Here is a 23,529-nt window from a genome sequence, read left to right on the forward strand (position 1 = left end):
TCTCTCAAGTACAGGAGTTGCAAGTCATCATACATGATCTCCTAACAGAAGGTATATCTTTGAAAAATACCTTAGTTGAACAAATTAAAAATGTTCTTAATACTCACATAAACTGTTTTGTAGGTTTAATTGTGAATTATACTTTTCAAGTAGCAGCGATAGTTGAGAAGCTACCACCTTTGTGGAAGGAATTCAAAAACTACTTAAAGCATAAACGCAAGGAGATGACTGTTGAAGATCTTATTGTCCAACTTCGTATTGAATAGGATAATAAAGCTACCAAAAGAAGGTCAAAAGGGAATTCTACAATTAATGGAGCACATATTGTAGAAGATAACCAAAACAATTCCAAGAAAAGGAAGAAAGCTGAACAAGGAAGCAATCAATCCAAGAAAGAGTTCAAGGGAAAATGCTTCAACTGTGACAAGATTAGCCACAAGTCCACAGATTATCGTGCCCCAAAGAAAGGCAAGAAGAAGGATCAAGCAAATATGATTGAATCCAACAAAGATGCGATAATCTGTGTTCTATGTTCTCAGAATGCAACTTAACGGGGAATCCTCGCGAATGGTGGATGGATTCTGGTGCCACCCGCCATGTATGTGCCAACAAGGAGTTTTTTTCGTCATTTGCTCCTGCTCAAGCAGAAGAAATGATCTACGTGGCCAACTCCGCTACTGCTAAGGTGGAGGGAACAAGAAAAATTTGCTTAAAGATGACTTCCGGCAAGGTCTTGACACTGAACAATGTGTTATATGTTCCGAAGTTACGTAGGAACTTAATTTCTATTTCACTCCTAGATAAGAACGGACTCAAATGTTTAACCGTTTCTCAAAAAAATTTAATTAGCAAAGGAGAAATGTATCTAGGAAAAGGCTATCTGACCGAAGGCCTTTATAAGATGAATGTAATGACTGTTGAAATAAATAAAAGTTTGAATTCTTGTTATTTGCTTGAGTCTTATGATTTATGGCATGAACTTTTAGGCCATGTTAATTATAAAAAATTACGAAAACTGATTAACTTAGAAGTTTTGCCAAACTTCGAGTGCAATAAATCGAAGTGTCAAACGTGTGTGGAATCGAAGTACGCAAAACATCCTTATAAGCCGTTAAAAGGAATTTCAATCCCTTAGACTTAATACACACTGACATTTGTGATATGAAGTCAACACCATCACGTGGTGGGAAAAATCATTTCATAACTTTTACTGATGATTGCACTAGATATTGTTATGTCTACTTGCTAAATAGTAAGGATGAAGCAATAGATGCGTTTAGGAAATATAAAACTGAAGTTGAAAATTAGTTAGACAAAAAGAGTAAAATGATAAAAAGTGATAGGGGCGGAGAATATGAATCTCCCTTTGCGGAAATATGTGTAGAGAATGGAATAATCCATCAAACTACAGCCCCATATTCACCTTAATCTAATGGAATTACGGAAAGGAAAAACCGAACTTTGAAGGAAATGATGAATGTCTTACTTATAAGTTTTGGCTTACCACAACACTTATGGGGGGAGGCTATCCTTACGGCCAATCGTATACTCAACAGAGTTCCCTATCGTAAGACACAATCAATTCCTTACAAAAAATAGAAAGAAAGGAAACCCAACTTGAAATATTTCAAAGTGCGGGGGTGTCTAGTGAAGGTTTAAGTTCCTATACCTAAAGGGTTAAGATAGGATCTAAAACGGTGGACTGTGTGTTTATAGGATATGCTAAAAGTAGTAAGGCATGTCGATTTTTGGTTCATAAATCCGAACATCCGAATATTAATGAAAACACGGTAATTGAATCAGACAATGCTGAATTCTTTGAAAACATTTATCCGTATAAAACTAGACATGAACGGTCTAGTGGGGGGTCTAAACGACCTCGTGATGAACCAATTGAGAATGAACATAATGAAGAAAATCCAAGATGTAGTACACGTCAAAAAACGTCTACATCATTTGGATCAGATTTTGTAATATTTCTCTTAGAAAATGAGCCTCAAATATTTAAGGAAGCGATGGTATCTTCAGATTCATCCTTTTGGAAAGAGGCAGTCAATAGTGAGATAGATTCAATATTAAGCAACCATACATGGAAATTGGTTGACCTTCCTCTCGAAAATAAACCGTTAGGTTCTAAATGGATCTTCAAAAGGAAAATGAAGGCGGATGGTACTATTGACAAATACAAGGCAAAACTTGTAGTAAAAGGCTTCGAACAGAAGGAAGGCCTTGATTACTTTGATACATACTCGCCAGTAATAAGGATAACCTCTATTCGAATGTTAATTGCCTTGGCGGCGGTATATGATATTCAAATCCATCAAATGGATGTGAATACCGCATTCCTAAATGGAGATTTGGAGGAAGAAATATACATGGAACAATCTGAGGGTTTTGTGGTTTCAGAAAAATAAAATAAGGTGTTTAAACTTGTTAAGTCACTTTATGGACTAAAACAAGCACCTAAGCAATGGCATGCAAAGTTTGACCAAACCATGTTGGCAAATAGATTCCAGATAAATAAATGTGACAAATGTGTATATATTAAAGACACACCAAATAACTAAGTCATTATTTGTTTGTATGTGGATGATATGTTGATCATCAGTAGAGATATTTGTGACATAGATGCAACCAAACGAATGATCGAGAGAAAGTTTGATATGAAATACCTTGGAGTTGCAGATGTGATCTTAGGTATAAGAATCCATCAAACTCCACAAAGGTTAGCATTGTCACAGTCTAATTATATCAAAAAAGTACTTGACAAGTTCAAGGCTATGGAATTCGATATTGCCAAGACTCCATTGGATGTGAACTTTTCACTTCGAAAGAATGAAGGTGAACGTGACTCACAATTGGAGTACGTAAGAGTATTGGGATGTTTAATGTATATAATGAACTGTACACGACCATACATAGTATGTGCAATTAGTAAATTGAGTCGGTACACGAGTAATCCCAACAAAACTCATTGGATGGCAATGAAAAGATTTTTTGGGTATCTTAAATACACTCGAAACTATGCTTTGCATTATAATAAATATCCCGCGGCACTTGAAGGATATAGTGATGCAAATTGAATCATCAGATCGAACGAAGTAAAATCCACAAGTGGATATGTATTTACTATCGGTGGAGGAGAAGTTTCTTGGAAATCATCCAAACAGACTTGTATCACTCGCTCTACAATGGAATCTGAATTTATCGCATTAGATAAAGCCGGTGAAAAAATAGAATGGCTCTGGAATTTCTTGGAAGATATTCTGTATTGGCCCAAGCCAGTGGCACCAGTATTTATACACTGTGATAGCCAAGCGGCAATAGGTAGGGCAGGGAGCATGATGTACAACGATAAATCTCGTCACATATGACGGAGACATAATACTGTTAGGGAACTTCTGTCTAGTGGAATTATCACTATCGACTATGTAAAGTCAAAGGATAATGTGTTGGATCCACTTACAAAAGGCCTATATAGAGAAGGAGTGGAAAGAACATGCAATGGGTTTAAGGCCTAGGACGAGTCAGCATGGCGGTAACTCTACCTAGCAGACTGGAGATCCTAAGAGCTAGGTTCAAGGAGATCAAACAAAGTTGTGTCTGACAGGTTCAACATTGTCAATTACCCAACTCATTCTCATGATGTAGACAATGTATAGTAAACTAGGATAAGACTTAAGGCGAAAAGTCTTTTAATGATTATCTAAATTTGGCAAATTTGACAAAATAGTTTAATCTACAGGATTGAATATTTAGAAATCACCTATGCGAGGGTGAAGTGGAAGCCGCTTCAAAGAGATTGTTATTAAAGGCCTATTCTCTAAGCTCTCATGAAACTAGGACGTGTTCATGGCTGAAAAAAATAAAACCATGAGAACCATAAACGTTAAAAGGCTGGTTGTGTGACATGTATTATCCAGGTGTACATTAAAGCTTAACGGTTCAAAGATATCAAATCTACCAATTGACCGAGTGCATCCGATGCATGTCCACTATGGAAAGTTCAAAGGGAAACCCACTTATCCAGATGCAATCAATCTTTGCCTGATGATCACATACTTGTCCGTAATTTTATTTTACGAAAAATAGCCATTCCTCATTCATGTGGGGGATTGTTGGGTTCATAGTATATAAAATAAGTGTGAATGGAAAAACGGAGAATAAAATGGTGGAGAGGAAGGAGACACTAAAATGGAAAGTGTACTCCCAAATTAGAAAGTTTACTCTTTCTCCCACATTGGTGGAAGAAGAAAACTTGAAAGTGTTTATAATCAAGAACACTTACTCCACATGGCAAGTGAGGCAAGAAATAATAGATGCCTCGAGCCGTCTTCGTCGTCGCTCGCTCGGCTCGGCTTTGGCTTTTTGGATTTGGCAAATGATCAATGAGATCTATCTTTTTGGACAAACTTTATTTTAATTTTGAAGAATTCCAAGAAAAAATGCAGTAAAATTTTTTCTGTTGTTTCGGACCTCCATTTATATATACATGCAGTAACAGTTGCACTGTTTCAAGTGAACTGATACATTGTTTTCAAACTAGTGCTTCAGAAATGATACATTGTTCTGAACTGAGGCTAAAGAAGGTTGCAATGGTTCAAAATAATGCTTCAGAAGGATGTAATCCTTCAATGAAGTGACACACTAATTCATGAAATGAGATGACTATTCAGGAAAAGATGCAATCTTTGATGAATAGACATGAACTTACAACAAAGGTGTAAATTTTGGAGTGAACCATTGTCTCTTTTCAAAAGAGGCATGTTGTGGCTATATAAAACTGGTTTCTTCCACAGGTTTAGTATGAAATTTTAAGATTAAAAACTCTCTTCTTGTCTAAAAATATTCTGTGTGATCACTCAAAACGTTCTGTGAGTTCGAAGATATTCCAACCGTTTGAGGTACCGCTACTATTGGTCTGTTAGCCATTTTATCCTGGGAGGAAAAATTCCAGAAAAATCAATGAATTCGGACGACTTGGCTATTTTCTATTTCATCTTAATTTCTGCAAAATAAAATACACCTCTTGAAAATGTCATTTTGATCTTGTGTTGAGGGTATTTGATATACTTCATTATGTTCTTTTTTATACTTGAACTCAAGTTAAAGTTGGTGTTGTAATATACAGATTCTGTGTACCTGAAGAACAAACAAAATAACAAAGGGTTACCCACTAGCTTAGAGACCAGGTCCCTAACCAACGTATAAACTTATAAACAAGAATAAATAGAAGGTACAATGTAAGAGAAACAAAACACAATATATTTACGTAGAAGCCTACTTACTCAAGGGAGTAAAACCACGAGCTACCTTGTAGGATTTTCAACCACTTCACTATCTTCAAACAACTTGAATACAAACTCCGTAGTTTGAAGGATTAAACTCTTAATCCTATATCACTTGCAATAACTCTATTACAAGACTCCACCTCAATAACTCTATTACTAACAACTGAAACAACTAACTTTAGCTGATTCAACTACCGAATAACTATAGCCTTAACTGTCAACTAACTCTAGCTGACTCAAACATTAAGATAAGAACAAACAATGAAAAGATCTACAATATCTTAACAAGATAAGTAGGTTGAGCGTAGACATAACAAGTGTAGACACGTAACAAGTGAAGACACATAATTTTGTCCCTCCTTGAAAGCATTTTTACCGTTTACTCCGTCATACCGCATATTCTATTCGCGTGGTAATTTTTCCATAAGAAAAATAAAATAAATAATCACCTCATCATTTTATTTATTTTTAACTTTATCCCATTTAAGAAATTTTATCTTCTTTTAAATATTTCAATAACCTCTCTAATTAAAAGAGGACACATCATCCCCCCAATACCCTCCTACCCTACCTACCCACGTGACCCACCCTCCTCACAATTCTTATCCATAAAGAAAAAAAGGATAAACATACACACTATAAAAAGGGGGACCTACATTGAAAAAAGGGATCACTGATTTTATCCCATCAACATATACCCTCAAAATCATCTTATTCTTCTTCACTGACCTCACGCACAAACACACATATCTATCATCTTCTCCATAATTCACACACAAACACCCACTAGACACACACATGAATTGAGAGGGGAGATCAAGAGAAAATAATGAAAGAGAGGTAGAAGCGAGTGAGAGAGATCGAGAGCACTGTTCTGGTGACTAGTTTCTCACCAAAAAACTCAGATAAACCCACCGAAAATGCCCTCTCTGCTGGTGAATACCCCCAATTTCACCCCTCCTAGCTTCGACTAAACCGCTCGACCAAAATCTAGTAGCGGCGGCCCCATTTCAGTCATTGTTCTAGCAAAGTTTTAACAGAAAGATCAACTCCATCTCACCCGATTTCACTATTTTGATGAATAGTAGCAGCACTGGCGTAGGTATTGGTTTGGGATTTGGGTTCCGTTTGGTTTTAAAAGCTAAAGTGGGGAGTACTGCCCAAGAGCTTGCAATTTTGCTTGTTTTTAGATAAAGATCTAGTTAGACTTTCCAGGTAAAACCTAAAAATGGCTGGAGAATTATTGCTAATCCTCAATCCTCATCCAATCCAACTCAAGCACCAACAAAGTTAAGACAGGCTATTGGCCTACTCGAGACATTGAATAGTGTCAATTAGCTCCTTTTCAAGCAGCAAGAGGGCTTTCTAACAAAGAGAACTCCTCTAGTCGAAAAGAAAGAATCACTCACCTCACGAGGCTGGGTGGAATATAAGATTCAAATCAAATACAAACGTATTCTTGAAATAAAATTCCCAGGGTAGTAGTTAATCAATGAAGAAAAGGTATAGAGGGAAAGAAAGATTTTTTCTCTTACCCGCTTAGCTAAGACTGAATTTTGCACCTTCTCGTTCATTACTCTTGATCAGTTCATCATGGTCAAATTTGGGTTACAATTTTCAATAACGAGTTGTGGGTTGTTGGTTGAGGTTTGAGTCGAGGTTATCGGACGCGGATTCTCCCAGTTTTAGTTAGATTAATACATTGATTTTGAAAGTGTGATCTGAGGTCCAATTCTATCTCTTCTCACTTTTATTTCATTATAAGTGTTTGATTTGTGTGAAGCATAATATTATATGAGTGTTTCGGTGATTTTGATTCTTCGTTTGATTTTATTGACAATGATTGTGGATTGTTAAAATGGTGATCGTGAATTGTTGATTTGGGATCGGGATCAAAAATTGATGAAATGAATATGAATTATTCCTGATTTATTGTTGTTGATTTATTTTGAGACAAATATTGATGTTAAATGTAATAGTATCATGTTTTAGGTCGAGTTGGGTAGGCAAATGCTATGTCAGTTAGGTAAATTTTAGGTGGTGTTTTGTTGAATGATTGAATGTGCGTGTGAATGTTTCTTTCTACTTTATCGTACAAGATTTGAAGATGTATTCATTTGGCTGGGGAATGCCCCGAGGTATTTTTATTTATTCATCAGGAAATGCCCCGAAGTATTTTGTATCCGGAGGACGTCCGTGATGAAGGCCCAAGGCACTAGGTAAGAATTGGAGCATAGTTTAGGATTAGTGTAGGTTAGCGTAGGTTTACATTTCTGCATTTTTCTATTTTGGGACTGTATAATTGGGCTGTACACTATATTTTTGATTTATTTTGTTTTGTGTGTTTGACTGATTGTTTTACGTGTTTTGTGTGTTTTATACATTCATAGTGTCAAATTAAACGATACGCTCCACCAAGCGACCGTGGTCGAACCATGGGATCGAGGGGTGTCTAACACCTTCCCCTCGGTCAACAGAATTCCTTAGCTGGAATCTCTGTTCGCCGATCAGTTTTAGACTCAAAACCATTTTGAAAAAGGATTTCCAAAGGTGACTTGGCATACCTGATTTATGCCAAGTGGCGACTCTGAGTCTTGAATATAAAAGTCCTTTTTGAAACAAATTTTCATCTTTTGTCACTTTAATAATTAAAACCCTTTCGAAACTTAAAAATGAAATCTTTTTGGTAAAAAAAAGGGTGTGACAGCTCTAGCGACTCTGATGAGGATTTTTTAGAATTTGAGCTTATTTTTGGAATTGTATCGGCTTAGTTTAACATCATGGGTGTATAAACATTATTTTTGTTGTCGTTTGTGTTATTGTTTTTGAGTGCCTACGTGCTCTTTGTTTACAGTTTTTCTCTTATGTATTACTGCTTTATATCTGGCATCATGTGCATAACCCGATTCAATTCTTTCTACAACAAGTTCTGTAGTACAAGCTGTGTACACGACCTATAGTTGAGTCACCTTTATTTTAGGAAGGGGAGTCGTTGGCTGGTATGGAGTAGGTGAAAAGCAAAGCAGCCACTATCGACCATACGCTCCCTCGGACAACCTTGCTAGTGAACTCCAGCATAGGTCAGCCTTTAGGTCATGTTTATGTGCATCATATTGAGACCTAGGGGGCCCACTTGGTCCTTTGTAGGAGACTCACCTCTAAAGCATCTCTACGTGATAAATGTTGCATTTTTTAGGGTAATAAGGTGATTTGATAGACTGATTTGGGCAAAAGCATGTGTTAGAAGTAAAGTATGTAGGCAAGAAATTGTTGGAAAAAAAAAAAGGAAAAAAAGAGTGAAAAGAAAGATAGTTTCGTAGTTTTTTAGAGTTACTTTATGGCTTTTATTTTTTTCACAATTCAAAAATTCAAAAAGATTTTCTTACCTTTTTCATGCATTTATTCAAAAACAAAAAATCCTCAAAAAGATTTTTCCCTTTATCTCCTTTAGCATACATTCATAATTCAAAAGTTTCAAAAATATTTTTAGGAACTTTTTATAAAAGGAAAATTCAAAAAAAGATGGCAGAAGTTTTGTACATTTCACATAACGAAAATACCAAAAACATTTTCTCTTTTATAGTTGTTGGTGTCAGTCTTATGTGAAGTGTCAAACTAGAAACTCAAAAATATTTTATTGTTTTTCATCTTCTGTTTGTGGTCGCGTCTCTCAAGTCAGGGTTCAGTCGGTTATTTATTTCTTAATTTTCCTATCTGGCCGAACTACGCACCCCTGATTCTCCTCTCGAGAGAGTGAGATATGTAGGCAGCCTATTGTTGGTTCGGGGATCTTATTTGAAAAATTAAAAAAAAAAATATTTTCTTCACTCTTTATTAAAGTAGGTGTTTCATATACATCTTTAATAGAAAACTACAAAAAAGATTTTTCCTTTAATAGGTTCAAGTTTCATGTTCATATGAAATTCAAAATTGAAAACCCAAAAAGATTTTTCTTTGGTAATCATAGGTTTCATTTTGTATAGGGAGTTTAAACTTGAAAAATGCAAAAAAAATAAAATTCATCAATTCTTTTGACAATTTGTTATTTCCTTTTCTTTTTAAAGTTTCAAGAAAAAGAAAAAAGAAAGGGAAAAGAATTAATTGGCCATTTTGGCAAGACTTTATGACCTACGCACACCTGATTCTCCTCTCTCGAGAGTGAGATACGTAGGCTCCCTTCTTGGATTTGGTGATCTTTTCAAAATAAAAAAAAAAGGAAAAAGATTTTTGAAAAAGTGTTGAACTCTGACACATTTGTTGTTTTTTGTTGAGTCAGTTTAAGATAGTTGGTTTGTGACATTCTGGATGGTCCTCCACATCACACCAAATTCAAAGGTTTAGTTGTGACTAACAAAGATATAGAGAGCGACATCATGGATCAAACAAAGAGTCATGAAAATGAAAGTTTAAAGCAAGAGATTAGGAGACTAAGGCAATAAATGATAGAAATTCATCGAGCTTGGGCTAGTGGGTTGCCTCCTCCTCTATTTTTTGCTATTGATCCTACAAATACCTTGGGTTTTCCACCAAAATCGCAAAGTCAGTGTCCTACTGTTGTTGATGCACCACAACATGACTCAGAATTCATTCCAAGCCAAAAGCATCACAATACTTCCACCACTTTTCGGCAAGCTCCTTAGTATAAGCCTGCTAGATTCACAACACCATATGTCATCTGTGATTTTGTTGATCAATCCCCTACTGAGGTTTCTACATTGGCCAACCGCCCAACAGTTGTGCTTCCTCATGCTGCTAATGGACCCTTGTTCAATACTCTTAGTGATCATCGCTATACTCCTAATCCTACTTTTATGCTAACTGAACCACTAAAATTTCTTAACAAGAAGCCTAGTGTACCAGAAGAGCCAAAGAAAATGGTTAGAAAAGTGAAGAGTGCAGGAAATGTTGTGAAAAGTTCCCTAAGACTTGCGAATAAAGAAGATGTTTCATACAAAAATTGGGGCATGTCTTCAAGTGTTAACCCTCCTCTAAGTCTTGAGATATTGAAATTCGGGGAGCAAGATGAACAGGAGGAATCCGTGAAATATTTAGGACAATATGCAATCAATAAAGGAAACTGGAGGGAAAAAGAATGAGAAAGATACAATTGCTATTGTAGTTGGAGAACAGGCACATCCAAGAAGACGACGTTGTTGTTTCCGTCAATTTCAGGCCCAAGTTCATACCCAAGCTATCTATAATTCCTCCCAAAATCCATTATACTTCATTTTCCCACCTCCATATCTAGTATACTGCGCATAACCATATGTTCAACTCCCTTCTTACTCATAATGGCGCGCACCAACTCCTCAGATTTACCTTCTAACTCCACAAATCTATCAAAGCCTTTCTAGGACCGATTTGGATCTAATCTAAATAATGAAATGAGGCAGAAATTGAGGGATAGCTTCACACCAATTGGAGAGTCGTATGATAGCCTATTTCATAAATTGGTACAGCGGGGCATGATCACTCCTCTCCTTGGGTGTACTCCTGACCCGCATTCAAGAAGTTTTAACTCTAGTGTATGATGTGCATATCATTCTGATGTTCAGGGTCACAGTATTGAAGATTGTCGAGATTTGAAAAGAGAATTTAAAAAGATGATTCAAGATGGATCAATTATGGTGCAGAACATTGACGGTAAGGGAAGCTCCAGTCATGTTGATATGTAAACCAGTGGCTAAGTTGTCAGGCTGAGCAATTGAGAAGTCACCCATCTCCCTACTAGGAAGAGGTCTGATAGTTTGTTTTGTTTTCTTTTTGGTTTTTTAAAGTATTTCAGGGTTGTAGTTCAGGATCTATCTTTTTTTTCTTTGGTCGTTTGTGTTCAAACTCTTCTATCTTTATTTTCAACTAAATGAACTGTCCCTTTCCCGTTATGTTTTAAATATGTGTTGTTTGTTTGTTTTCCTTATACAGAACATTTTATGTTGACTCTAGTGATACGATATGCTTGTGGAATCTTCAGTCAAGTCTTAAAATCCAATTTAACCATGAAACCTAGAATCAGAGGGCTAAGGTTGGAAGAAACATCTGAGAAAATAGATAGAGTGTTGAGACATTTAGTGACAAGGTGAATCCTTTTCTGAAAATTAAGGCAATTATTTTAGGAATCACAAGAATAACTCGGCCATCAATTGAAAGACATGTCTCAATTAGGTCCAAGAGTGGCTGCGTGATCCTATATCAAGAGGAACAAAAAGAAATCAGCTCCACAAAAGCATGAATCATTCAATGTGAGGGATGCATAACAAAGGTGGAGTTGTATGATGGACAAGTATAGAAGAACAAGTGACACACATGTTCAGTTCAAGTTAGTGTTGTAAAACATGTCATAAGTGAGGTTGATCGTGCACTTTCATATTGCATGTTATGTACTAGTATTTTCAAGGATTGATATGACGAAGGCATTTTATTCTGCTATCCAAATATTGTGTCATCCTTTGTTTATCCCATTTGAGCCTTAGTGTTATTTTATGTCATACCCCTCTTTTGGAATCAAGATAAAACCAGCAAAGCTAAAAAAAAAAAGTATCGAACAAGAGAATAGAGTCAGAAATTTTCAAAAAAAAAAAGAATGAATGAAAAATGTGTCCAAGATGGAATAAAAGAGTGTCAAGAATTTAGAGTCAAAAAATGACAAAGAAACAAAGAGTCAAAAGAAAAAAAAAGTCAGAATCAAACCAAAAAAAAAAAAAAAAGAACAAGCCGCCAGAACTACGTATGACCTGATTCTCCTCTCTCGGGGCTGAGATACATAGGCTGCCCTACTAAGTGCTCGGTCCAACCAAATAAATAATTTCGAATTGCTCAGTCAAAAGAATCTGGGACATGAGTTAAACCTCATCGTTCGAGTTGATTCCAAAAGTTGTAAGTCCTACACCACTTTAAGTGTCGTTTGGGTCTCATGTCATCCCTTCTTTCTAACTTTATCCAAAAGTCAAGTTACAACTAAAGGAATACCTTCAGATCAATCTTTGAGAATGTTAAGTCTAAGCATGCAATGGATGTGATGACGTATTTTGGGAACTACTTGCCTTCCTTAGCATAATAAATTGGGAGAGAAATGAAAATGAGAGAGTCTTATCGGTGAAAACCCTCACGGGCACTGTAAGACGAGGGTGAGTTGAGATAAAAAATAAGAGAGTCTTATCGGTGAAAATCCTCACGGGTACCTTAAGATGACTGTGAGTTGAGAGAAATGAAAATTAGAGAATCTCATTGGTGAAAAAACCTCACGGATACCACAAGGCAATGGTGAGCCGAGAGAAATAAAATGAGAGAGGCTTGTTGGCAAAAACCCTTCAAGGTGTCACTGGCCGAATGAGGTCTCTGAATGCAATTTACCCAAGGAAGTAACTCAATTTTAGGTCATTAGCTCAACAACAATTGGTGAAATTTTGGATGAAAAGATCAGGCAGCTTAATCCAAATGCATGGCATAATCATTAGAGTTGATTGTCATTATAGATAAATTTTTCGTTTCTTTGTTTTAAATGGTGACATTCATTGTCTTTTCTTTCTTCTCTTTATCTTTATTTTTATTTTTATTTTCTTGAGTCAGTTATCCAAATAAAAAAAATCATTGTCATTTTTTTCGTATCTTTAAGTCTTGTCCATGACAAAATAAGTGAGAAAAGATTTCAAAACTGGCTACCAGCTTCTGCACAAAGCAAGACAAAGTCAGCATATGAAGATACATGATTGTGAGCCGAATAAGGCATGCAGAAAGTTTTGTCAACAGATAAGTCGGGGAACTTATAAAAATACCAGGGTTCAAAGGGTCTATCTGAGAAGCATGGCAAAACAGAGATACTGTGTTTGTTTCAGTCACTCTTAATAATCTGAGTTCGATTCAATGATTCAACAAGTCAATGATATATTCTAATGGTTGGAAGTAAGGTTAGAAGTGACGAGGGCAAGAGCGATCGTCGCAAAAGCTAAAGCCACAAACCAGCCACCATGTTTTAAACTCACAAGTTTTCTTTGATGAAACAAGAAATATATTACCTTCAAAGCAGGGACTTCAGAGCATAAATATCAAGGGTTGCAATGTCTCACTTTTACAAATGCAGGAAGCAATATTGCTGCACTGGTTTGATAATAAAATCATGGTAAAAATTCATCATCTTATATCCCTAGGAGACACACTTATCCAGGGATTTCAGTTTTAATTTGCTAGGTGATACACTTCTTAAATTGAACCTTCACTCCTAGGAGACGTACCTTCTAGTCGATTCATTCCCCTTGACTCTTAGAAGACATACCTTTTAGTCAAGTCATTTTTCTTGATTCCTATAAGACGTACCTTTTAGTCGAGTCATCTCCCTTTGATTCCTGTAAGACGTACCTTTTAGTCGATTTATCTCCTTTGATTCCTATAAGACGTACCTTTTATTCGAGTCATTCCCCTTGACCCCTAAAAGATGTACCTTTTAGTCGAGTCATTTCCTTTGATTCCTATAAGACGTACCTTTTAGTCGAGTCATTCCCCTTGATCCCTAGAAGATGTACCTTTTAGTCGATTCGTTCCTTTGATTCGTATAAGACTTACCTTTTAGTCGAGTCATTCCCCTTGACCCCTAGAAGATATACCTTTTAGTTGAGTCATTCCCTGTGATTCCTATAAGACATACCTTTTAGTCGAGTCATTCCCTTTGATTCTTATAAAACTTACCTTTTAGCCGAGTCATTATCCTTGACCCCTAAAAGACGTACTTTTAGTCGAGTTATTCTCTTGATTCCTATAAGACTTATCTTTTAGTCGAATCATTTCCTTTGATTCCTATAATACGTACCTTTTAGTCAAGTCATCTCCTTTGATTCCTATAAGACATACCTTTTAGTTGAATCATTCCAATTAACTCATAGAAGATGCATTTCTTTTTATGGGATAATTTTATTTTTAGTTTTGATGTGATTTCAGGAGCCCACTCGAAGAACAGGGCGAATACATGAAAAGTGAAGAACAGGGTGAAGAAATTGAAAGGCAAGCAACAAGTTGAAGAAATTTCAAATCAGGAGCCCGCCTGAAGAACAGGGGGATGAAGTAGCAAATCACGAGTCAAGAAAAGTTGTATAGATAGAGTTTTTGTAATTTTATTTATGTTTTAACTTGTAATGTTCATTTCTGATGTAATAACAGAGTCGCGGACCAGAACCTCGACGGGACATCACTCGACTCTCCAACTCGGTTGTCCTTCTTCCTTTTATTTCTTTCTTTGAATAATGGTCGGGTCAAAATTCTATCTCGTTGTCTACTTCTTTGTATGAAAACACTTTGTATTTACATGCAAAGAGGGGCATGATGTAGACACGTAATTTTTTCCCTCCCCGAAAGCATTTTTACCGTTTACCCCATCTTACCACGTATTCTATTAGCGTGGTAATTTTTCCATAAGAAAAACAAGTGTTAAACGTGTGACACACTTCTCACTTTTATTTCATTATAAGTGTTTGATTTGTGTGAAACATGATATGATATGAGTGTTTCGGTGATTTTGATTCTTTGTTTGATTTCATTGACAATGATTGTGGATTGTTAAAATGGTGATCGTGAATTGTTGATTTGGGGTCGGGATCGAAAATTAATGAAATTAATATGGATTATTCCTGATTTATTGTTGTTGATTTATTTCGAGATAAATATTGATGTTAAACGTAATAGTATCATGTTTTAGGTTGAGTTGGGTAGGCAAATGCTATGTCGAGTAGGCAAATTTTAGGTGGTGTTTTGTTGAATGATTGAATGTGCGTGTGAATATTTCTTTCTACTTTATCGCACAAGATTTGAAGATTTATTCATTTGGCCAGGGAATGCCCCGAGGTATTTTGTTTATTCGTCAGGGAATGCCCTGAAGTATTTTGTATCCGGAGGACATCCGTGATGAAGGCCCAAGACACTGGATAAGCATTGGAGCATAGTTTAGGATTAGTGTAGGTTAGCGTAGGTTTACATTTTCGCATTTTTCTATTTTGGAACTGTATAATTGGACTGTACACTATATTTTGGATTTATTTTGTTTTGTGTATTTGATTGATTGTTTTATGTGTTTTGTGTGATTTATACATTCATAGTGTCAAATTAGCCGATACGCTCCACCAAGCGACCGTGGTCGAACCACGGAATTGAGGGGTGCCTAACACCTTTCCCTCGGTCAACAGAATTTCTTAGCTGGAATCTCTATTCGCGGATCAGTTTTAAAGTCAAAACCATTTCAAAAAAAGTATTTCCAAAGGTGACTTGGCACACCTAATTTATTCCAAGTGGTGGCTCTGAATTTTGAATATAAAAGTCCTTTTCGAAACAAATTTTCATCTTTTGTCACTTTAATAATTAAAACCCTTTCGAAACTTAAAAATGAAATCTTTTTAGTAAAAAAGGGGTGTGACAACAAGAACATAAAGAACTCTTTCGACTGAGTCGGTCCCTATTGCAGATGAGGCTTAGCTGAATGTTTTGTTCAAGAGAGATTAAGTGTTCTTTGAATATGAGAGATGTTTTCTTGTTGCACCATGATGTATATATATGAGACAAGAAAAATAGGACTCCTTTGATTGGCTGAGACAAAAAGGTGTTGCACCTCTGCCACCTTTTCTCACTAACTCTCTATCATCTAGTACAATTTCCAATTGTAATGCTGATTTGGTATAAAAGGCACAGAGCCAATGAATCTGGTCTCTGAGCAGCTTCAATTCATCATCAAAAGTGTTGTTCCTAACTCTATAAGGACCATGCCCCAACGACGATTGTTTGTCAACCATCAAAATTAAGGACTTAACAAGGCTTTCATAAAAAGTAGGAAACACCAGCAGAAAATGGGGGAGAAACAAAAACTAAGATAGTTTCTGTTGATAGCAAAAAATTACACTAAACATCAACTTTCCAAATACCAAATGAAAATAAATTTGTAAGTCATAGTATATAACAATGAGCACACGGACTCGTAATCAAAAACATAGTCACACGAATACAAATGTGTTTTACATCAAAGACAAGAACACAACATAACTCCTATAACATTAGGAAGCAAGCCTAATCAATGATGAGAACATTTGATGAATACATTGTATGTAGCAACTATTAGAATACGCATAGCGGAAGCAATTCTCATGGATCAATAACTTACATGATGACATGATAATATACAACAACAAACGAAAATCAGAAAGCACTTACCACTCAAAGCTTTCACAAAACTCATTCAAATGGTGCACTTTAATGCAGAAGTATCTATTCAGTATTTCAGTTATCATAGTTTGTACCAAAATTTGGAGTTGGAAAACTCAAACCACCAATTTAATTCCCACTGGTTTTCTTCCTTCAACTTTCTTAGTAATTACTATCTAAACTAAACTTAAGATTATTTATACAATATTAAAAATCAGTTAAGCAATGTATCCAAAAAGAGAAAAATGAGTCCAAAGATCCTCGCAAGTCTTTAATTAAAAAAAGAAAAAAAGTGGGTCCCACAATGTTATTAAGTTAGAAAAATAAAGACGCTTAAACAACTAGGACAGTTGTTCGACAACTGCATTAATTATCTCAACAACTTTGCATAGTTGTTGAACAACTTTGCAAAGTTGTCGAACAACTTCGCAAAGTTGTCGAACAACTTCGCAAAGTTGTCGAACAACTATCAAAGTTGTTGAACAACTTTGCAAAGTTGTTGGAACCAAAATTTTTTAAAAAAAAATTGAATTTTTTTTTGTCCCTTTCACCTAATTTTTAAAACTTGAAGGACCTCACTTAATTGAGAAACTTGTTTGTCCCTTTTAATTGAAAATCCCTGTTACCCAAATAGCTTGAATCACTGACGATTCAAGGATTTGGAATAAGCTATTGCAGAACAACACCATGAGTTAAGAACAGAGAAGAAGAGAATAAGAAGAGAAGAGAGATTTTAGAGAAGGAAGCAATGAATTGTATTATTATAGAACTCTTGTACACTTCACTAGTTTATATACAATTGTAGAATTGACCCACTCCCTCTAATTCTCAACTAACTATCAGCTCAACTACCTTTCTTGAACAATATCTCAATGTAATAGTAATGAACAATGGCTAGTTTAACTAACTGTCAGTTATAACAGAATGTTCTGACATGGCAATTTCCAATTCTAATCAGCTAATTGTTAACATGGCAATTTCCAATTCTAATTAGCTAATTAGTGTAACAATACTCCTTCCCCAAAAGAGATCCTCGTCCTCAAGGATCAAAATGAGGAAATCTAACTTTCAAGGCCTCATAGAACTCCTAACTAGCATTATCAGCAAGTAAGCCTTCCCATTTGACTAGAACTTGTGCCACAGCTTTTCCACATTTCTTGACCATTTTTCTCTGAAGAATACTTTTAAGTTTGGGACAAAGAGGATTAGCAATGTCAAGGATGGGGGGGTAGTGAAAATTTAGTAGGCAATGCAAAGCACTTCTTTAACAAGGACACGTGGATAGTAGGATGGATCTTAATAGAATCAGGAAAAGCAAGAGTGTAAGCCACTGATCCCACCTTTTTCAGAATTTGAAATAGCCCATAGTACTTGGCAGCTAACTTATGGAAGGAATGTCCAGAAATGGTAGTTTGTTTATAGGATTGGATCTTGAAATACACCCAGTCACCAACCTCAAAAACTCTGTCACTTCTATGCAAATCTGCCTGTTGTTTTATTCTTAATTGAGCCCTCCTCAAGTGGTGTTTTAATAGGTCGAACTTCATCTCCCTGTTAATCAAGGTAGCATCCACCTCTATAGAAGATGATTCATCAGGTAAATAAGGAAAATGTAATGGAGATGGCCTTTCATAAAGTGCCTCATAGGGAGTCATTTGAATAGCACTATGGAAACAAGTATTGTACCAGTATTCAGCCAAAGAAAACCAAGTATGAGCTTCATCACTATAAAAACATCTCAAGTAAGTTTCTAAGCTTCTATTCAACACTTTAGTTTGACCAACGGACTGAGGGTAATAAGCTGAGGAAGTGTGCAACTGAACTCCTTGTAGGTTGAATAATTCTTATCAAAAATTGCTGAGGAAAACAGCATCCCTATCATTAGTTATGGTGTCAGGTAATCCATGTAACTTAACCACTATATCTATGAATACTCCAGCTACGGACTGCGTAGTATAAGGGTGCTTCAGAGGTAAAAAATGAGCATATTTACTAAGTCTACCACAACTACTAGAATGAATTCATATCCTTTGGATTTAGGCAGACCGTCAATAAAATCTAAGTTGATTTGGGACCAAAATACCTCAAGAATAGGCAATGGTTGTAGTAGGCCAGGGTAAGCAGCTAAATCAGCCTTGTTCTTCTGAAAAGTATCACACCTCTAGACAAACAATTTCACATCATCTCTAATACCCTTCCAGTAGAAAAGAGTTAACAGTCTCTTAAAAGTAGCTTCTACACCTACATGTCCCCCTTGAGTAGATGAATGCCAAAAGGAAATAATATCATGTCGAAGTTGGGGTACATTTCCCACCGCTAACTTTCCCTTTCTTTTGAGTTGATTATGATGCCAAGTAAATTGTTTATGGTAATTTGGATTATCCATGAGTTCTAAATGAGAAGCTGCAAAGCAGGATCACATTCCCAAATGGTTGCTATAGCTTGTGGAAGATCAGAACTAGTATTAGAGAGCACTAAAGTCATTAATTCAACACCCTGCACCTTAGACAAGGCATCAGCCACCTTGTTTTCCACCCCCTTTTTATATTCAATGACATAGTCAAAGGGCATGAGTTTTGTGATCCACAACAACTGTGAATTAGTATGTAGTTTCTTCTCTAATAGATACTTCAAAGCCTTTTGATTTGTTCTAATGAAAAACTTCTAATTCAAGAGATAATATGACCACTTGATTGCAGCATGTACAATAGCAAGTAGTTCTATATCATACACTGATAAGGCTGCATGTTTAGGTGAAAGGCCTTTACTAATAAATGCAATAGGGTGACCTTCTTGCATTAGTACAGCCTAAATCCCTATCGGTTTCCACTACGAACAACTTAGTTATGTCAGATAGAGCTAATACAGGTGATTTTGTCAATGCCTCCTTAAGTTGTGTAAGTGCCTTAGAAGTTTCAACATTCCACTAGAACTTATCCTTTTTTAGGAGATCATTTAAAGGTCTTGACATAGTCTCAAAGCCTTGAATAAACCTTCTATAATACCCAGCTAATCCAAGAAAACCTCTTAACTGTTTAATAGTTATTGGAGTTGGCCAATATCTTACAGCAGCAATCTTCAGAGGATCTGTAGACATTCCCTCTTGAGCTATGAAATAGCCTAGATACTCAATTCTTTTAACTCCAAAAAGTATTTGGAGTGCTTAGCAAATAACTGGTGATGTTGCATAACCTCAAAACAGAACTCAAGTGCTCTAGATGCTCATCTATACTTCTGTTGTATATTAATATGTCATCAAAGAATACAAGGACATATTTTCTAAGAAAGTCCTTGAATACAACACTCATCAAGCCCTGAAATGAAGTAGGTGCATTTGATATCCCAAAAGGCATAACCACATATTCAAAATGCCTAGAATGTGTTCTGAACGTTGTTTTAGATATATCATCAATTGTCATCCTTAACTGGTGATAACCAGATCTAAGGTCAATCTTAGAAAAAATTACAAATCCCCCAAGCTCATCCAACAAGTCTTCAACAACTAGAATTGGAAACTTGTTCTTGACAGTTTGTTTGTTCAAGTCTCTATAATCAACACACAATCTCCATGTACCATCTTTCTTGCCAACCAATACTACTGGGCTACAAATGGACTACAACTAGGTTGCACCACCCCTTGATCTAACATTTGTTGAACTAATCCCTCAATAATGTCCTTCTTGAAAGAAAGATATCTGTAAGGCCTCTTATTTATAGGTTCAGTATTATTGTACAACACTATTCTATGATCAAAGATTCCCCTAGATGGAGGCAAGTGTTGGGGTTCTTCAAACAAGGTCTTATGCTTGTGTAAGAGATTCATCAATCTAGGATCACCCTCAAGGCTTTCCTTAGCATCAACTGAATGTCATTGATCTTTACTAGTCATATAAGGCACAACTTGAATCATGCACAATTAAGAGTTAATACCTGATATCTTAGCTAACTTTCCAGCTCCTGTGGTTTTGACTTGTCTGCCTACTCCTTTGAGAATATGCTTTCTCCCTTTGTACCAAAACTCCATTGTGAGATTCCTAAAATTCATCTTGATATCTCCAAGAGTTAATAGCCATTGTACCCCTAAGACCACTCCACCAAACCCTAGTGGTAAGAGCAAAAATTCTGCTGAAAACTCCATCCCTTGTAATAGCCAAGAGAATCTGCACATCTTACTCACTTGCATGTTATTACCATTAGCTGTAGTCACTACCTGAGGAGTAGTAGATGTCGCCTGGAATCCTAGATCCTTCACCACCTTAAGATCAATGAAATTATGTGAACTACCTGTGTCCACTAAAATATGGAGAGGTTTCTTTGAATGGTAACCAATCACTCTTAATGTCTTGAATCCTAATGACCTATTAAGGGCATGAACAGAGATTTTCAAATGATCTAAGGGCCTAATCAATTCCAGTCGTTCTTCATTATCATTTTCTGGTTCTTCTTCATATTCACTTTCTGCTTCTTCATGCTCCACTACATCTATCAAATACAATTATTTCAAGTTTGTAAACTTGTGACCAAATACATACTTCTCATTACAGAAGTAACATAACCCTTTGGACCTCTTCTCATTCATTTCTTCAGGACTTAAAGTCTTTCGACTGACCCCTTTAGATGTTGGTGTAACTGCATTGCTAGTAGGAGTAGGTAATAAGGGAGGTTTACTTAGAAACCTTCGACCATACCTCCTATTATGACTGAAATTCTGAACAGGTTGCTTCATAGCCTCTAAATATGCCTCTTGCATCCTTGCTGATTTGTAGACTTGAGATAAGGTCCTTAGATTTGCTATCTTTACTGCCATATTCAACTTATTCTTTAACCCTCCAAGATAACAGCTGATTGCATTTTCCTCTGACAAGTTGACTCTAGTTAGATTCCTTTCAAAAATAGCCTGATAATCTTTCACGGATCTTGTTTACCTCACCTTTTTTATTTCTTCCATGGGATCATTATAGTCTGACCCAAATCTTTCAACTAAGGCCATAGCATACTCACTCCATGCTGGAGAATGTAAGTACTTCCTATACTTTGTGAAAGCTAAGTGCCACTGGACAGCTTCACCCTCAAATTGCACGGATGCAACATTTACCCTCTCATCCATGGAAATATTTTCTATATTAAAAAATTGCTCACCTTGAACAACCATGACCTCAAATCCTCTCTTGAAAACTTTAAGAAATCCAACCTTGACCACCTTGAGAATTGAAAATGATGATTATTGTAACTGCCTGTACTTTTCTCTCTTTGTGACCTTTCATCAAACTGCCTAGGTGCATCATTTAAGCCTTCCCTTTCTCAAACAATTGCAGGAGATTTACCCTTTGATTTTCACCTGTCGAGGCCAATTTCTCCCTAATTTCCATTACTGCTTGATCCAATCCCTTGAGAGTTGACACTTCTCCTGCCAGAGTTCTCATGTCAAAACTTTTTGCATCATCTCCCTTAGTTCACCCATTTTCACTACTGGTTGCTCCATCATTTCCCGTATAACTTTTCGTCATTGTTCCAAGAAATGAAAAGATTTGATACCAGTGTTACCCAAATATCTTGAATCACTGACGATTCAAGGATTTGGAATAAGCTATTGCAGAACAGCACCACGAGTTAAGAACAGAGAAGAAGAAGAGAAGAGAGATTTTAGAGAAGGAAGCAATAAATTGTATTATTATAGAACTCTTGTACACTTCACTAGTTTATATACAATTGTAGAATTGACCACTCCCTCTAATTCTCAACTAACTATCAGTTCAACTACCTTCCTTGAACAATATCTCAATATAGCATAAATGAACAATGGCTAGTTTAATTAACTGTCAGTTATAACAGAATGTGCTGACATGGCAATTTTCAATTCTAATCAGCTAATTGTTAACATGGCAATTTCCAATTCTAATTAGCTAATTAGTGTAATAATCACATAAAAAAAGCTCATTACTATATAGATAAGATCGAACTTCAAAAAAAACTTTGAGTTGCTTGTGTCGTGTATTGTAATGTGTCGTGTTGTTAGTTTGAAAACAATGTTTGTATTGATTGTTACTTTAATTTTATTGTATCACATTGTTAAATCCATTTTGTGTCACGACTAATTTGGTTTGCTCACTTTGTTACCTTATATTTTTCTCTCATTTTGTCTTTTTTTTTTTGCTTAGGTCTCATTTTGTCTTCACTTATTATTTATATTTCAATCCAATTCAACTACAATCTCATCTGTAACAACTGCAGAGAGGAGTATTGATTTTGTGTTAGGAGTTGAGTCCTAGTTGAAACAACATCGTGATCATTTTGGGGGTCTAAAGCCAAACTCTAACGAATGGCCTTAAATTAATTTTTCTGTATTATAATTTATTTTTCTAGTTTTTAAGATGCAAAATTACATGTAAAACTCTACGTAAAGTTTCTTTTTTTAGAAAAATGTGAGTTATTTTTCTTTTTTATGCTAACAAAATATTTCATCAACTTTTTTTCCAATAATATATATAACTATTTATATATGAAAATTTAGGACCCTAGACAATTGACTAAGTGGTCTAATGAACGAGACACCCTAAGTTGAAATGAGGTGCATGAGATAGAGAATAGTTTGGACACGTGAGGAGGAAGAGCGCAGATGTCCTAATAAAGAGGTGTGAGCGATTGACGATGACGTCAAGAAAGGAAGAGACAAACGGAAGAAGTATTAGTTGAGGGAAGAAGAGGTTGGGGAAACCTACTGACCTAAGATAGGAGAGCTTGGAGATTACGTAATATTGTAGAAGTTTAGTTGGTATAATAGTTGAGCATTCATTCTCTCGCTTTCCTGCGGGATATGCTTTGTGGTCATTCTTGGATTTTTCATTTTTTTTTAGTATTATTAGTACTATGATTGTAGTTCTTTGAGCTTCGATTTCAACTTTAATTGGTGTTGTATGTCACTTATTGTATTATTTCATCTTCATTATTGATTCTTTCTATTGTTTGCTGTAAAGAACTTTCCATTTTGATTAATTTTTTATTGTGATTGCTCTCATGTTTGTATTTTTTTTTCCCACACCGCAGTATAAAAGCTACACCAAACTGG

The sequence above is a fragment of the Capsicum annuum genome, chromosome 9 (genome assembly GCF_002878395.1).
Source record: "Capsicum annuum cultivar UCD-10X-F1 chromosome 9, UCD10Xv1.1, whole genome shotgun sequence".
Taxonomy (NCBI): Eukaryota; Viridiplantae; Streptophyta; class Magnoliopsida; order Solanales; family Solanaceae; genus Capsicum; species Capsicum annuum.